This window comes from Lepus europaeus, chromosome X (genome assembly GCF_033115175.1).
Source record: "Lepus europaeus isolate LE1 chromosome X, mLepTim1.pri, whole genome shotgun sequence".
Lineage (NCBI taxonomy): Eukaryota > Metazoa > Chordata > Mammalia > Lagomorpha > Leporidae > Lepus > Lepus europaeus.
The window spans coordinates 35877432-35895671 of record NC_084850.1 but is presented as its reverse complement, the minus strand read 5'-3'; the positions used below and the strand labels follow the sequence as shown (position 1 = coordinate 35895671).

Here is an 18240-nt window from a genome sequence, read left to right as displayed (position 1 = left end):
TTAATTTTTTTTATTTAATTTAATTTTTTTGACAGGAAGAGTGGATAGTGAGAGAGAGACAGAGAGAAAGGGTTTTTTTATTTTTTGACAGGCAGAGTGGACAGTGAGAGAGAGACAGAGAGAAAAGTCTTCCTTTGCTGTTGGTTCACTCTCCAATGGCCGCCATGGCCGGTGCGCTGCGGCCGGCGCACCACGCTGATCCGAAGCCAGGAGCCAGGTGCTTCTCCTGGTCTCCCATGCGGGTGCAGGGCCCAAGCACTTGGGCCATCCTCCTCTGCACTCCCAGGCCACAGCAGAGAGCTGGCCTGGAAGAGGGGCAACTGGGACAAAATCCAGCGCCCCGACTGGGACTAGAACCCAGTGTGCTGGGGCCGCAAGGCGGAGGATTAGTCTGTTGAGCCTTGGCACCAGCCCTCCCTCTTTTCTTTCAACACAATGGATTATGAAGGAAAATTATCCCAAGAGTAATTATCCACCAGACTGCGAAATGGAGTCCTCAAAAAATAATGCCATAATGTTCTTATCCTTTGCAGGAAGGGTTTGGAGGAGAGAATTCAGATTCAGATATTATCAGCGCCCCCCTTTATGACACTATTGATGATGACAATAACCTGACTCTGCAAGTGTGACTGAAAAGCCACTGGTTGAGACTCTTAATATGTAATGACAGACATTTTACAAGCAGAAGTCTTTGTCTGCCTCAATCTCCTCATTTTGTCCACAGAGGTCAAGTTACTCACTCAAGAAGGCAGCAGAGCTGGGAAGAGAACTCTTAGCTCTATATTTCCTGTCTAATGCTCTAGTCTGATTTGGCTCAAACCCTGTGCTCTAAAAGGCCCCCTTCATTAAAGTTTCATATCAGTGAAAAAGGCCAGGGAAACACTGAAGGCCCTGTTCATTTCTGGTATAGAAGTATTAGTTGGAGACCTTAGCACTATTGAGAACTGAAATGTGTAAGTTTCCTAGCAACTTCATTCTTCCAGATGTTATTTATTCTCTTTTCTGGCTGATGATTCACAAAAGTATTTGGTGGCTTAACAATGGTAAGTTTTAAGAAGAGATTTCATCCAGCAAATCCCTTCATTAGGAATTTAATAGAAGTCAGTGAAAATAAGTACATCAAAACATCAAGTTGTATACCTTACATGCATAATTTTTGTCAATTACCCATCAATAAAGCTTTAAAAACTTTATGCTTTTGAAAAATAAAATAATTTTGAAAAATACACTAATATATATGACAAATTACACATCATCAATTAATTTTCCTATATCAATTTCCTATATATGGGATATATTTTACTAAAGAGTGTGTGTATTCTGAATCTAGGATTCAGAGATAGAATTTAGGGTTCTATGAACATGTTCACAACCTCTGATTTTTGAAAAGATTTATTTATTTATTTGGAAGTCAGAGTTACACAGAGAGAGAAAGAGAGGCAGAGAGAGAGTGAGAGGTCTTCCATCTGCTGGTTCACTTCCCAGATGGCCGTAATGGCTGGAGCTGTGCTGATCCAAAGCCAGGAGCCAGGAGCTTCTTCCGGATCTCCCACATGGGTGCAGGGACTCAAGGACTTGGGCCATCTTCTACTACTTTCCCAGGCCATAGCAAAGAGCTGCATCAGAAGCAAAGCAGCCAGGACTCGAACCGGTGCCCATATGGGATGCTGGCACTGCAGGCGGCGGCTTCACCTGCTATGCCACAGTGCCTGCCCCCACAACCTCTAAATTATGGAAGTGCTTTCATTTAGAGTAGACAACAAACTGCATTAATAGTTTTAATATTTTTGATGTGTTAATAACAGAAACTGCGGATATTTTATATAATAATCTGGATGCAGAGATCTTTCAATATTATTCACATTCATCATTATTATGGAATCTAGATGCCCTACTAAATATGATTATTCAATGTATTAAGAAAAACGCATATCACTTGCACACAAATATACACACACGCACACAAGAAAAATAAACACAGCTTCACTTGACCCCCAAACAGACTATATTTTACAACCCCTTCTCCCCAGACTAGGCATAGTGATTGATACCTGAGATCCAGCATAGTTTTCAGGAGCAGACACATCAACTTGAAGAGCTTCCAACCAGGATGGAAACACCAACCATCCATATAAAACCTGAGGGATGGATCTCACAGGCCCTGCTGAGCAGCCACATCTAGCACTATGCTTGCTCCCAGGAGGCACCTATTCCCCTGAGCGTAAAAATCAAGGGAGCTGGTTTCTGATCTCAGTTTGACTGTAACTCCATCTGAAGCCTATTAAATCCACTTGATCTCTTTGGAGCATACATTCCTCCACTGTAGAAGGCTTGAAAGTATCTCAGTTGTTTTTTTTTCAGAATCTGTTACTTGGAGTTCTTGGGTGCAGTCACAGTATTTCAGAGATAGTGAGGAAGAGACTGGGTGGGTGGAGCACCCTGCCTTTCACCCCACACCAAACAGAAAAGCTGCAGTTTTCTCTGATTTACATAAGGAGTTTTTGTGTGAAATTCATTTTAACCAAGGGCTCTGCAGCAAAAAAATTACAAGGAACTCTGGACTAGAAAATCATCAAGGTCATTTTTCAGCTGCAAAAGTGTGAAACCTTAATTTTTTCTGAGTTTCCAATAAAGGCCTGTTGTATAATGAAAGACTCCGGTGTTTTTTGCTCCAGCAGCAGTTCCAGAACACATCCGTGACAGGGCTAGAGCTTCACCACTAAGCTGGTTACACCATCTATATGCCAGGAAATACAGTAAGCCTGTTACAGGCATCACTTCTTGTAACTCTGACAACTGCATGAGGAGTCTTCAGAAATTTCATGGAAATTTATATTGATTGTATTATAGAGACTATGCATCACCTTCAAAGCTTTTGCACCAAAAATAAACTTATCTTTTCATTCAATCTTTTCACAACTTTTTGCAAGTACCCTATTATGTAGTAGGTATTATTATCTCTCTTTTATAGATGAGAGATCTAAAGCACAAACAGATGAATAACTTGCCCATAGTCACATGTCTAGTAAGTGGTAAAGCTGAGTCAGACTTTAAGTCCTGGCAACATAGCTACAGTGACCCTCTTCCAAACATTACACTATGGTGCCAAACAGCTAGCACCAGATGCTGTTTCTAAGCTCTGACAACCCATATGCTCATTGAACATAATCCCCTCAAATAGTCCACTGACACCTCATGTTCACTAAGAGGTACTTCAAAAACTTCATGGATAGTGCAGGCATTTGATCTAGAAGCTAAGACACCTGCATGCCATACCAGTGGTCAAGTATCTGTCCCCCTCCTGATTCTAGTTTCCTGCTAATGCACACCCTGAGATGCAGCAGGTAATGATGAAATAATTGGATTCCTGCCACCTACATAGGAGATCTGGATTGAGTTCTCCATTTCTTGTTTTAGCCCATCCTAACCTTGGCCAAAGTGGTGATTTGGAAACTAAACCAGTATATAAGAATGATCCCTCCACCGTCCCCCACCCCCCCACCTCACAAAAAATGAATAAATAAAATAAATGAGTAAATCAAAACTTAGCCTTGGTGCCAGCGCTGTGACACAGCAGGTTAACGCCCTGGCCTGAAGCACCAGCATCCCATATAGGCACCGGTTCTAGCCCCGGCTGCCCCTCTTCCAATCCAGCTCTCTGCTATGGCCTGGGATAGCAGTAGAAGATGGCCCAAGTCTTTGGGCCCCTGCACCCACGTGGGAGACCCAGAAGAAAATCCTGGCTCCTGGCTCCTGGCTTCGGATCAGTGCAGCTCTGGCGATTGCGGCCATCTGGGGAGTGAACCATTGGATGGAAGACCTCTCTCTCTCTGCCTCTCCTCTCTCTGTGACTCTGTCTTTCAAATAAATAAAATAAATCTTAAAAAAATAGCCTCATAATTAAAAATATAAAAAAAACTCATGGAAACTAAAAATAAAATACGTTTATTTTGGTGCAAAAAAAAAAAAAAAACCTGAAACCCATGACTACAAGGGGTCTTCAATAGGCTCATAGAAAATGTATATATTCTAAAAAAAAAATCTATGAATGGATTTCAGAATTTTTGCACCAAAATAAACTAATATTTTAATTAATTAATTAATTAATTAATTTGACAGACAGCCAACAAGAGAGAGCTCTCATCTGCTGGTTCACTTCCCAGATATCTGCAATGGCCCAGCAGGGGCCAAAGCCAGATGTCGGGAGCTCAATCCAGATCTTCCACATAAATAAAAGACATCCAACTACATGAGTCATAACTGTTGACTCCCATGGTGCACTTTAGCAGGAAACTAGAATCAGGAGCTGGAGTCAGGTATCAAAGCCAAACACTCCAATGTGGGATATAGGCATTTTAATTGGTATTTTAATCACTAGGCCAAATGCTCACCTCCAACTTAATTCTCAATTATATTTTTTCATGAATGTTTTGAAGTACCCTCATATAGCATAAACCAAACTCATCATTTCTCTTTTTGCCTAAGTCAAGTGTCCCTCTAAATTTTCTTTGTCCCTACCATTGTCCCACTCATTCAAAAAATCTTAACATTATACATAATCCAGTTCCTCCATGCCCCAACTAGTCACTCACCAACTTATATCTCTTGAACACATCCTTAGTACTCTACTCCCACTTTCAACCAGGCCATCATCATCTGAGCAGTCTCTTCGATTTCAATCCATCCTACATAATGATGTCACATTAATCTTCCTCAAATGTTGCTTTTACCATATCCTCATCTTACTAAACTCTCTCAAATAGCTCTTTTTCTTACTATATTAACTATAGCTTCTTTTGATTGGTTTTTACGGTCATTACAATCTGTCTCCTCTTTATAAAGCCAAACTTATTTTCACACCATACATCCCCTGCTCTAACTTGGCTATCTCTTATTGCTTAAACATCTTCATTGATATAACATCTATAGCAGACATGGCTTATTACCTACCAGTCATTCCTCCTACTTCAGTAGTAGAACTTCAATTATGTTACAGATGACAATGAGCTCAGTCCCAAGGAATGCATCAGTTATTTTAGGCAAGTCATGTAAACTTATACTAGTAATTGGTATAGGAGAAATCGGGTGTCTTAGTTCTGGTTAACATACCTTTGGCTTGAGATACTAGAGTTAGGATGTGATGCTTTGTGCTGTGGTGGCCTTATTGGAACCATGAGGGGAAATGTTGCGATTGCACTGAGGATAACAGAGAAAAAAGACAAAAATATTGATACTATTGTTAAGTTGATATACAAACTGTGGGGCTTCCCACCTCCAAATTTCTTGTTAAGTGGTACTATGGACTGAATGTTTGTATCCTCCCAAAATTCATATGTTGAATTCCTAATCTCAAAAACGATGGTGGCCGGCGCCGTGGTTTAACAGGCTAATCCTCCGCCTTGCGGCGCCGGCACACCGGGTTCTAGTCCCGGTTGGGGTGCCGGATTCTATCCCGGTTGCCCCTCTTCCAGGCCAGCTCTCTGCTATGGCCCGGAAAGGCAGTGGAGGATGGCCCAAGTGCTTGGGCCCTGCACCCGCATGGGAGACCAGGAGAAGCACCTGGCTCCTGGCTTCGGATCAGCACGATGCGCCAGCCGTGACGGCCATTGGAGGGTGAACCAACGGCAAAAAGAAGACCTCTCTCTCTCTCTCTCTCTCTCTCACTATCCACTCCTCCTGTCAAAAAAAAAAAAAGATGGTATTTGGAGGTGAATCCTCTGGGGGGTTATTCAAATTAGATGAGGTCTTAATCCACATGACAGGATTAGTTACCTTATAAAGAGAGAAAAAGCCATCTTCCTTCCCACCATGTGAGGATACAACAAGAAAGCAACTGTCTACAAACTTGAAAGAGAGCCGTCATCAAACATTAAATGTGCTGGCACCTTGATCTTGGACTTTCAGCCTCCATAACTGTGAAAAATATTTGTTGTTTAAATCACCTGGCATTGCGGTACTATGGGTTAAGCCACCCATTGTAATGCCAGCATCCAAAATGAGCAACAGTTCAAGGCCCAGCTGCTCCACTTCCAATTGAGTTCCCTGCTAAAATACCTGGGAAAGCAGCAGAAGATGGCTCAAATGCAGTTCCAGGCTCCTGGCTTCAGCCTGGCCCATCCCTGGCCATTGCAGCCATTTGGAGAGTTTACCAGTGGATGGAAGATCTCTCTCCTTCTCTGTCTCTTTAACCTTGCCTTTCAATTAAATAAATAAATCTTTAAAAAAAATAAAGTAAACCACCTAATCTTTTGCTATTTTGTTGTAGAAATCCAAGCAGACTAAGAGTGGCATAATAAATGTCCGTGTATGTTTAAACCATTGTTAGTTGGGAAATTTTGTTACTTGCATGTGAAGTTATCTGAACTAACACAATATCTCACATCCAGAAAGCTGAAATGTCTTCAAGACACAGTACAAATCCTACCTGCTGGGGCCAGCGCTGTGGTGCAGCGGGTTAACGCCCTGGCCTGAAGCACCAGCATCCCATATGGGCGCCGGTTCTAGTTCCGGCTGCCCCTCTTCTGATCCAACTCTCTGCTATGGCCTGGGAAAGCAGTGGAAGATGGTCCAAGTTCTTGGGCCCCTGCACCCACATGGGAGACCCAGAAGAAGCTCCTGGCTCCTTGGATTGGTGCAGCTCCGGCTGTTGTGGCCATCTGGGGAGTGAACCAGCGGATGGACGACCTCTCTCTGTCTCTATCTCTATAACTCTTTCAAGTGAATGAAATAAATCTTTAAAAAGAAAAAAATCCTACCTGCTGAGAAATCTTTCTTCAAACACTGTAGACCTCATTAACCTCCTTCTCTGCTGAACCTCTAAACCAGCATTTATCATCGTGTGTCCTGCAGTTTACCACTCCATTGCAATGAGTTTTGTATAATTTTTCACTCTGGTTTCTCCCAGGTTCACTTGATTCTCTAACTAATTTGAGTTCATTAAGGACAATGCCTTGTACTAGTTTGTTTCTTCTCAGTGCTATCATCAGTGCCTACCACTGTGCCACACATCAGTAGTCCCTTAACCTTGCCTGTCTCAAAAATGATGGCAGTTGCTGCTTGAACTTTAAGTGCTGAACAAGAGGCACTAAAAAAAGATGCACGTGTCTCCCCTCACAACATGAATCATTTTTTACTCTAAGACAAACAATTCAAAGTCCAAAGTAAACAGGTGACATTTTGTAAGTTGAAAGGGTTTTACGAGATTTGTTAAATATTATTGAACTCTCAAATCTGCACTGTGAAGCATATAAGTCTGTCAATCACTAATGGCTGCGCATTAGAATGACATGGGGAAGGATTTTTAAAAATACAGAAGCCAGCCAGGGACCCACTCCCAGAGACTCTGGCTTAATTTATGCAAAGTGTGATCAGGAAGGCAGAATTTTTAAGAGGTCTCCAGGTAATTATAATGTACAGCCAAGTTCTGAGACCCACTGCTGCAGATCTCTGTATTGAAGTCCTAAGACAAGGTTCCTTTAAAAAAAAAGATTTATTTATTTGAAAGGCAGAGTGACAGAGAAAGGGAGGGAAGAGAGAGAGAGAGAGAGAGAGAATAAGAATCTTTCATCCACTGGTTCACTCCCCCAAATGGCTACAAAAGCCGCATCTGGACCAGGCCAAAGTCAGGAACCAGGAACTCTATCTGGACCTCCTCCATGGATGGCAGGGACCCAAGGGCCATCTTTGGCTGCCTTCCCAGGAACATTAGCAGGGAGCTGGATCAGAAGCAAAGCAACCAGGAATTGAACTGGTGCTCCAATACAGGATGCCAGCATTGCAGGTGGTGGTTTAGCCTGCTACATCACAACGCTGGCTCTAGGCAGCCTATTGAGCTGCGGCGCTGGCCTCTAGGCAGTGTTCTTAAACTCTGCTGTCCATAAAATCACCTTTAGTTTACATAGAATGTTGATTTCTGAGCCCCAGTACCAGAGAATCTAAAAGTCTGGATGAGACACAGGAATCTATATTTTTAGAAAATAGCCAAATGATACAGGTATGCATGGCCCACAGGCCAAACTTGAGAAACTCTGTTCTAACTGAACTTATAGCTAGACAATTCTGTGGTTTATTTTTTTTTACTTGCTTAAAAAGATACTTTGAGGAGTCAGTGTTGTGGTAAAACTGCTGCCTATGACACCCACATCCCATATAGGTACTGATTCACTTCCGATCCAGCTGCTTGCCAATGGCCTGGGAAAGCAGTGGAAGATGGCCCAAATGCTTGGGCGCCTGCCACTCATGTGGGAGACCCAGATGAAGCTCCTGGCTCCTGGCTTCAGTCTGCCCCAGTGTTGGCCATTGTGGCCATTTGGGGAGTGAACCTGTGGATGGAAGATTTCTCTCTCTCTCTCTTTCTCTCTCTCCCCTCTCTGTAGCTCTATCAAATAAATAAATAAATCATTTAAAAAATAAAATATATACTTTGACAGAAAATATCTTTATTAATCTATATTATATATTATAGTCATTATAATTCTCTACTAAAAAGAAAGAGAAAAAACAAATTTATTTAGGTTAAAGCAAAGCAAAGATTCAAAATGAAGTACAGTGCTAATTTCCAATGTGTTAGAAATAAGAATGAGTAGGGAAAAGAAAAATAAAACTACATTTTAAATGACAAAAAAATGTTCCTGAAATGTAAAAGAACATAAACTTAGCAAATGATCCAAATTTAGGAGGGCAAGCTTGTCTGATAGTTCACATTCAATGCATCAGGATTTCTAATTGTGGAGGCTGGCATTGCAGCACCACTTGCTATGCCAGCATCCATATGAGCACCAGATGGAGTTCTCGCTGCTCCACTTCCAATCTAGCTCTCTGCTAATGTGCCTGGGAAAGCACCAGAAGATGGCCCAAGTACTTGGGGCTCTGTACCCGCACCCATGTGGGAGACCCAGATGGAATTCTTGGCTCTTGGCTTCAGCTTGACCCAGATCTATCTGTTGTGACTATTTGGAGAGGTGAACCAGCAGATAGAAGATTCTCTCTCTCTCTCTCTCTCTCTCTCTCTCTCTCTCTCTCTCCTTCCCTCTCTCCCCCCTTCCCACCCGCCCTCCCTCTTTATTTCTCCCTCTGTCTCTAACTCTGTCTTTCAAATAAATAAAAATAAATCTTTAAGAGAAAATATTTCTAATTGTCTGGAACAGACTGAAATAATGCTTCAACCAGTGAGATTAAGCCTTACATAGATAAACAATGTCTAGGTTTGGGGTGTTTTTAAAAAAAATCTGTTTCAAGACACCATACTTAGCAAAAATGCATGTGTAAAAGATCTGCCAGATTGGGGTTGTGTTGTGACACAATGGCTTAAAACCCCAGCCTGCAGTGCTGGCATCTCATATGGATGCCTGTTCAAGTCAGGGCTGCTCCACTTCTGATTGAGCTCCCTGCTAATGTACCTGGGAAAGCAGCAGAGGATGGTCCAAGTTCTTGGGCCCCTGCACTCAGATGGGAGATCTCTCTCTCTCTCTCTCTCTCTCTCTCTCTGTCTCTACCTCTCTCTATAACTCAAACTTTCAAATAGATAAAATAAACCTTTAAAAAAAGATCTATAGGATTTTATTACTGACAAGCTCAATGAGGCAACAGTGTGACTTTTTTTTAGGTACAAAGTACAAGCTTGGGGCATTTCAGTGGAAAGTTTGAGTCAAGAAAGGTGCTACTCCAGTGAACTCAACTGTGGAGTCAGCTGTGCCACTGCCAGTTGCAGAAGGACACTGACAAATTAAAGAGCCTCCAGGAATGGGAGATCATAACTTCCCTGAAATTTCTGCAAAATCTTCCCATGAGAATGTGCTCAGCCTGGAGAACAGAAGTCTTAGTGTAACAGCCTTCAATTACCCATAAGGTGAACAGTGAACACAGGGAAGAGGGAAGAAGAGTTAGAGAGCTCAGGAGAGAAGAGTAGGAAGACTAGTTGGAAATTACAAGGAGCCAGAATTCGATAGGAAGGGAGAGTTTCTAACAAGACCTTCAAAAGCAGGTGCTCACAGTGACTTGTTCTGAATCACTGGCAGTGTTTAAAGAGGAGCTGAATGAATGTTTGTCCAGAAGATAAAGGGTGAGTTGCAGCATTAGAAGAAAAGTTAAGCAAGATGAACTTGAAGCGCCCTACCAACTTGGATCCTACTGCTTTCAATAATTCCTGGTGCTGCAGTTGTTAGAAGATGGATTTTACAGTGAATAAAACTAAAAGAGGTACCCAGAAGTGATATTATAAAAGGTACATTCATTGCCATTGAAATTTTTTTGACAAATATCTCAGAAAGTCTTTGACCTTTTGTTAATTACAAAACAACTGGCAGAGACAGATGTCCTAGCCCTATTCAAAAGTCACTTGGTTTGGCAGGTAGAACAAGGCCTTTACCAAAGGTGTCCGTATCCTTATCCTCAGAAGAAGGGAGAATTAAAGTCTCACACTGAATTAAGGTTACTATAATGTGACTTTAAAATTGGGAGATTATGATAGATATGTTGTTAGAAGTTAGGTTCTGCTTCCTACTAATGCACACATTAACGCACACCTGGCTCCTGACTTTGTCCTGGTCCAGTTCCAGCTGGTGTGTGCATTTGGAAAGCAAGCCAGGGATAGGAGCTCGCTCTGTCTCTGTTCTCTCTTTCTGCCTCTCAGATAAATAAATTTTTAAAATATCAAATAAATAAAATAATTAAATATGTATCTTATGACAATATACTTTTTTATAAGGATGATTAGTTAATTACATTTCTATCCTATCCTTCTAAACTCATCCTGTCATCTTTATCCTATCCTATATTATCTTATTCTATCCTTGCTATCAACTGTATAAAAATTTTATATTGTTCCTCATATTTTACTATTGTTATTAGGGTTTGAATAAATATTCTTACATATAAAAAGTTAGATTCTTAATAAAATGAGAAAGTGTTAACATTATAATGAGAGAAGAGCTGTTAGAAACAAAATTGTGTAACTAAATTGTTTTTAAAATCCATAATAAAAACACTGGAAGGAAAGACACCAAAAAAAATTTTGGAGATTTATTTAGTTCTTTGGAAAGTAGAGTTACAGAGAGAGAGGGAGAGACAGAGTCCAAAGGAGAGTGAGAAGAAAGGGAGGAGAGAGAGAGAGAGAGACAGAGAGATCTTCTATCTGCTGGTTCACTTCTCTAAGTGGCTGCAAAGGCCAGCAGGAATCGCATCTGGGTCTCTCAGGTGGGTGCAGGGACCCAAGTACTTGGGCCATCATCCACTGCTTTCCTAGGCACATTTGCAAGGAGTTGGATCAGAAGTGGAACAATTGGGGCTTGAACACGAACTCATGCAGGATACCAGCATTGCAGATGGTAGCTTAACCCACTGTACCACAACATTCAAGACAGCAAATTATTAGCAGATTATTTCTGAGTGTCAAAATTGTAAATAATTTCTTTTTATCTTTTGAATTATCTGTCCATTTTCTATGAGTGTGAATTATTTTATTATAAACATTAAAATAAACTTTCAAAAACAAAAATTAAGATTTGATTTTTAAAAATTCAATTTGTACAAAACTGTTCAGAATTGTTCCGTGGAGGAGTGTTCCGTGAGGAAAGGAGAAAAAATTCTAGGACAATTGTAAGTGTTACACCACAAAAAAAGGAAGTATGGGAGGTAATAGATATATTAATTAGCTTGCTTTAGTCATTCCACAATATATTCATTTATCAAAACAACACACTGTACATGATAAATATATACAATTTGTATTCCTCAATTTAAAAAGTGTGTGTGTGTGTGTGTGTAAGAGAGAGCAAGCGAGTGAGAGAGAAAGAGACTCTATAATAATTCAGAAGAGAAAAACTGATGGTCTTTTTAAGAAAATGGGTGGCCGTTGCTTCCGGGAGAAAGGAAGGAAGAGACCAGTGTCAAGTGCTCACTTAAAATCCGTATCTTAAGATTTCGCGGACTTGAAATGAATCGGGCTACGGGAATTGACCAAATTGAATTTCTAGAAATCAGATCTTGGTTTTGTTCTTAAAAGTGAAAAGTTATTTGATCTTTGTATCGAATGGGAGAACTACGTTCAAGTGCTCGAAACTGGTAGGTAGGACAGTACAAGAAAAGGTGAAGGCGGTGACGCCAAACCAATAAATGAAAGTAGGCTGTGTGGCGAAATCGCTGAGTCAAGAGTCCGACAATCACGTGAAGATTTTAATAAAAACGGAACTTACCTAGACGCAGTTGGGCCTCCTCCCCTATCCACCCTCTCTTTGTATTGTTAAAGGGCCAAAACGCCTTGGTTTTTTTAGTTTACGCTCCGGTTTCCCCTCTGCGTGGAACCCTGAAAGACGCGGGCGGAGGGAGGAGGATCTGAGCTGAGTTGCCGCTTTGGGGGCACGTGAATCAGGTTGCGGGAACAGGAACACAACGATCTGGGAGAAACATTGCTGTTTTGTGTTTCCTGCGTTACTTTTGGAGGCCAGCTGCAGCTGTGGGAGGCTGCACTTGCTGCCAGCGGTCAAGGCGACCTTGTTGAAACCTATTTGAGCTAGAGACTCCGGAGGTTTTACCGCCTTTCCAGCAGTTTTCTCCCTCTAGAGGCCTAGGCTTGCAATGCAGTTTGTTTTTACAGTGGGATGCAGTTTTATTCTTAGCTTTGGCGTCAAGAGTGGCTTGCAAATCTTACAAGTTAATTATGGCCTACTGGGGAAAAAAACAGCCATAAAGTTCTGCTCTTTATATCTAACTCCTGACTCACTGGCAGGTGGTGCTTTGAAGTCTTTGGTACCTGCTCACCTGGTATACTTTATGTGAGCCTGAACTTTGTACCAAAGTTTGCTGTCTTTCCTCCGTTGGTTCATCAGCCGGCTACAGATGCTGCTGTGCTTGTACGTGACTTCCATCGATATGACGAGAAAGCACAGTTCTTTCGCATCTATCAGAACTTATCAAATTGTATACATGAAATATGCATACTTTATTATATATGAATTATGACAAACCTGTTTGAAACAATTTGGAAGGATTCAATAAAAGGTAGCTGTGATTAAGTAACAAATATAATACAAAAATAGTGAAAAAAATCGCATCTATTGCCCATTTGTGAGTTAACTCATTTTATTTTTTGAATTTTTATTTACTTTTTTGAGAGGAAGGAAGGGAGAGAGAGGGAGATATCTTTTATTCACTGGTTTACTCTCCAAAAGGCCACATAAGCCAGGGTTGGGCCAGGCTGAAGCCAGGAGCCAGGAATTCCATCTGGGTTCCAGACATGGGTGGCAGGGGCCCAATCCGCTGCCTCTCACCATATCCATTATCAGGGAGCTGGAATCAGGAGCAGAGCTGGGACTTGAACCTAAGCACTCTGATATGGGATGTGGGTGTCCCAAGCAGCCAGTCTTTCTCTGTCTCTCTGTCTTTTAAAGATTTTTTTTAATTGAAAGGCAGAGTTACAGAGAAAGAGAGAGAGAGAGAGAGAGAGAGAGAGAGAGAGAGAGAGGTTTTCCATTTGCTGGTTAGAGAGAGAGAGAGAGAGAGAGAGAGAGAGAGAGGTCTTCCATTTGTTGGTTAGAGAGAGAGAGAGAGAGGTCTTCCATTTGTTGGTTAGAGAGAGAGAGAGAGAGGTCTTCCATTTGCTGGTTCACTCCCCAAATGCTGCCATGGCCAGGTCTGGCCGGGCTGAAGCTAGGAGCCTGGAACTCCACCCAGGTCTCTCACATGGGAAGCAGGAGCATCTTCCACTTCTTTCCCAGGCACATTAGCAGGGAGCTGGATTAGAAGTGGAGCAGTTTGAATTTGGACAGATACTCATATGGGATGCCAGCTACAGGCAAAGGCTTAACTCACTATGCCACAATGCTGGGCCCATTTTTTATTTTCTTTTTTAAAGATTAATTTAGGGGCATTTTTTAAAAAGATTAATTGTCAGGGCCAGTGCTATAGTGTAGCAGGTAAAGCTGCCACAGTGCCAGCATCCCATATGGGCACCGGTTTGAGTTCAGACTGCTCCACTTCTCTCTCTCTTTTTTTTTTTTTTTTTTTGACAGAGTTAGACAGTGAGAGAGAGAGACAGAGAGACAGAGAGAAAGGTCTTCCTTTTCCGTTGGTTCACCCCCCCAAATGGCTGCTACGGCCAGTGTGCTGCGCCAATCTGAAACCAGGAGCCAGGTGCTTCCTCCTGGTCTCCCATGCAGGTGTAGGGCCCAAGCACTTGGGCCATCCTCCACTGCAGTCCCGGGCCACAGTAGAGAGCTGGACTGGAAGAGAAGCAACCGGGACAGAATCCGGCGCCCCGACTGGGACTAGAACCCAGGGTGCCGGTGCCGCAGGCGGAGGATTAGCCAAGTAAGCCGCTGCACTGGCCCCAACTGCGCCATTTCTGATCCAGCTCTCTGCTATGGCCTGGGAAAGCAGTAGAAGATGGCCCAAGTCCTTGGGCCGCTGCACCCGCATGGGAGACCCAGAAGAAGATCCTGACTTCTGGCTTTGGATAGGCACAGCTCCAGCCATTGCAGCCACTGGGGGAGTGAACCAGCGGATGGAAGACACCTATCTGTGTCTATGTCTATGTCTATGTCTATGTCTATGTCTATGTCTATGTCTATGTCTATGTCTCTTTCTCTCTCCTCTGTAACTCTACCTTTAAAATAAATAAATGAATCTTTTTTTAAAAAAGATTACTTGTTGTTTACTTTGAGCCTCAGTTTCCTCACAGACTTTCTGAGTGAATCTGGATTGGCAAAAGTGAAGCAGAAAGAGGGATCATATAAGGGTGACCTCAGTTCCAGATGGGTATCAAATATAAACTGCTGCCTCATAATAAAGTTATGCAAAGGCAGTTGTAACCCAGGGGATTAAGCCACCATTTGTGATGCCAGCATCCCATATCAGAGTGCTGGTTTGAGTCCTGACTGCTCTGCTTTTGATCTGGGCAGTGGAAGATGGTCCAAGTGCTTGTGTCCTTGATGCCTATGTGGGAGATGCTGATGAAGTTTCAGGCTCCTGGCTTTGGCCTCGCCCACCCTGGCATTGCTGCCATTTGGGGAGTGGACCAGTGGATGGAATATCTCTCCCTCTCTCTCTCTCTCTCTCTGTCTCTGTCTCTCTCTCTCTCTCTCTCTCAACTCTTTCAAAAGATTAAATTAATCTTTTAAAAAAGAAAGACAGTGCTTGGGATGTCCACATCCCATATCAGAGTGGCTGGGTTCAAGTCCCAACTCCACTTCTGACTCAGGTTTCTGTTAATGCATCTGGGAAAGCCACAGCTCAAGTACTTGCGTCCCTGCCACCCATGTCAGACATCATGATGGGATTTCTGGCTCCTGGCTTCAGCTTGGTTCAACCCTGGGTGTTGCAGCCATTTGGAAAGTGAACCAACAAATAGAAAATCTCTCGCTCTCTCATTCTCACTCTTGCTCTCTCTCTCTCTCTCTCTCTCTCTCTCTCTGTTGCTCTGCTTGCCAAATAAATAAGTAAATATTTAAAAAATAAATTTGTTCAGAATTGCTAGGCAAATTATTATCACAAAATTTGATCCTAAAGTGGAATCCATCAACTGTGGTTGAGAGCGTGGAGATTGATGAGTGGCCTCAAAATCTGACAGCCTGGATGTAGCAGTTGAGATGCCACCTGAGGCTGCTGTATGCTGTATCAGAGTACCTGGGTTGGAGTCCTTGCTCCATTCCAGATTCTAGCTTCCTGCTAATGTGCACATTGGAAGGCAGCAGGTGATGTCTCAAATGGTTGGCTCCCTGCTATCCATGTGGAAAATTTTGATTGAGTTTTGGGCTCTTAGCTTAATTCAGGCCCAGCCCTGTACTGTTGCAAGCATTTGGGGAGTGAACCAGCAGATAGAATCTCTTTCTCTTTGCCATTGAAACAAATAAATAAATAAAAATTGAAAAAAATCTAAGAGCTCCCCAGGCCTTAAGAGCTTTTAAGGGTTAAATGAGATAGTGAATGTGAAGGCTCAGATCATTGTCTGTATAATCAACAATACTTATTTTTATTTTGCTATTATCATTGATAATGGAACTGCCTGCCTTATAACACTACTGTGAGCAAAACATTAATGAAAGAAGGCCGGCGCCGTGGCTCAACAGGCTAATCCTCCGCCTTGCGGTGCAGGCACACCAGGTTCTAGTCCCGGTAGGGGCGCTGGATATGTTTCAATTGCTTGAGTCCCTGCTACCCATGTGGGAGACCCTGATGAAATTCCTGGTACTGTGATCTACAGCAGGAACCGAATGGCATCACTGGAATCTTGAAGTGGGTAAAGCTGATTGACAACTTTGAAGGAGAATATAACTATGTCACCAATGAAGAGACAGTGTTCACGTTCAAGACGAATTGCCATTCTCCCAACTATCGCCTGATCAATATTGACTTCATGGATCCCGATGAGTCTAAGTGGAAAGTGCTTGTTCCTGAGCATGAGAAAGATCTTAGAATGGGTGGCTTGTGTCAGGTCCAACTTCTTGATCTTATACCTCCATGATGTGAAGAACATCCTGAAGTTCCATGACCTGACCACCGGTGCTCTACTCAAGCCCTTCCCACTTGAGATTGGCAGTGTTGTGGGCTACAGTGGCCAGAAGAAGGACACTGAGATCTTCTACCAGTTTACTTCCTTCTTATCTCCAGGTATCATTTATCACTGTGATCTTACCAAAGAGAAGCTGGAGCCCAGAGTTTTCTGAGAAGTGACTGTAAAAGGAATCAATGCCTCTGAATACCAGACAATCGATTTTCTACCCTAGCAAGGATGGTACAAAGATTCCCATGCTCATTGTGCATAAAAAGGGCATAAAATTGGATGGCTGTCATCCTGCTTTCTTATATGGCTATGGTGGCTTCAGCATTTCTATCACACTCACCTACAGTGTGTCCAGGCTTATTTTTGTGAGGCACATGGGTGGCATCCTTGCAGTGGCCAACATCAGAGGAGGTGGCGAATATGGAGAGATGTGACATAAAAGTGGTACCTTGGCTAACAAACTGCTTTGATGACTTTCAGTGTGCTGCTAAGTATCTGATCAACGAAGGTTACACGTCTCCAAAGAGGCTGACTATTAATGGAGGTTCAAATGGAGGCCTCTTAGTGGCTGCTTGTGCAAATCAGCATCCTGACCTCTTTGGTTGTGTTATTGCCCAAGTTGGAGTGATGGACATGCTTAAGTTCCATAAATACACCATCGGGCATGCCTGGACCACTGATTACGAATGCTCAGAAAGCAAGCAGCATTTTGAATGGCTTATCAAATATTCCCTGTTGCATAATGTGAAGTTACCGGAGGCAGATGATGTCCATTTCCCATCCATGGTGCTGCTTACTGCTGACCATGATGACCGTGTGGTCCCACTCCACTCTCTGAAATTCATTGCCACTCTGCAGTATATTGTGGGCCGCAGCCAGAAGCAAAGCAATCCCCTCCTCATCCATGTGGACACCAAAGCAGGCAGGGAAACCCACAACCAAAGTGATAGAAGAAGTTTCAGATATGTTTGCATTCATAGCACTGTGCCTGAACATTGACTGGATTCAGTAAATGGAATTTCCTGCTCCTTCCTTGGACAACAGAAAATTTCTAGGGCTTTTATACAATTCAAGCTGAGAAACCACTGGGCATATGGCTTCCCCACATGAACACACTGTTTGTATATTCACAGGCTACAGTCAAACAGAACTGCCCTAGGAATTCAGTTTTTCTTAAGTTTCTTTTTAGCAAGTGCTGGGTGTTTCTTTTTCCACCCTATTTGGGCACATGTTTAAGAACAAAAATAGGGATATTTGGGTAAGTAGCTAAATGGCAGCAAACACATTGTGAATAATAGATAGCTGAATTAAGCATCATAGTCAAGCATACTTTGTATTTAACAACTCAGTGAAATTTGCTTCTATAACCATAACCTATATATCTTTAAATAAATGTGAGAACTCTTTTCATGAAGACAAAAAAATTCTTCAAAAACTATTTCCACAAAACTCACTTAAAAAATTGCCTCTATGAGAGTGGACATTTGGTATGGCAGTTAAGTTGCTGTTTGGGACCCCTGCATCCCATATCAGCAGATTACCTAGGTTTAAGCCCCAGTGCTGCTTCAAATTCCAGCTTCCTAATAATGCTTGGATCCCTACCACACACGTGAGAGACCTGAATGGTGCTCCTTGCTCCTGGCTTTGGTCTGGCCCAGCCCTGGCTGTTGTGGCCATCTGAGGAGTGAATCAGCAGATGGAAGGTCTATCTCTTTTTCTCTTTCCCTATCTGTAACTCTACCTTT

At 42.5% G+C, this 18240-nt stretch overlaps 1 long non-coding RNA gene and 1 pseudogene across 1 annotated transcript; one reads left to right on the top strand and one right to left on the bottom strand.

Moving 5' to 3' along the window:
• Positions 1 to 1416: 1416 nt before the first annotated feature.
• Positions 1417 to 12477, bottom strand: LOC133753780 (uncharacterized). Its single transcript, XR_009865084.1, has 3 exons — positions 12192 to 12477; positions 5110 to 5196; positions 1417 to 1616 (listed from the first exon to the last, which is right to left on the bottom strand). It is a non-coding gene; the product is annotated as an uncharacterized LOC133753780 (long non-coding RNA).
• Positions 12478 to 16177: 3700 nt separating this feature from the next.
• On the top strand, positions 16178 to 17507 carry LOC133752555 (prolyl endopeptidase-like; annotated as a pseudogene).
• The last annotated feature ends 733 nt before the right edge of the window (positions 17508 to 18240 follow it).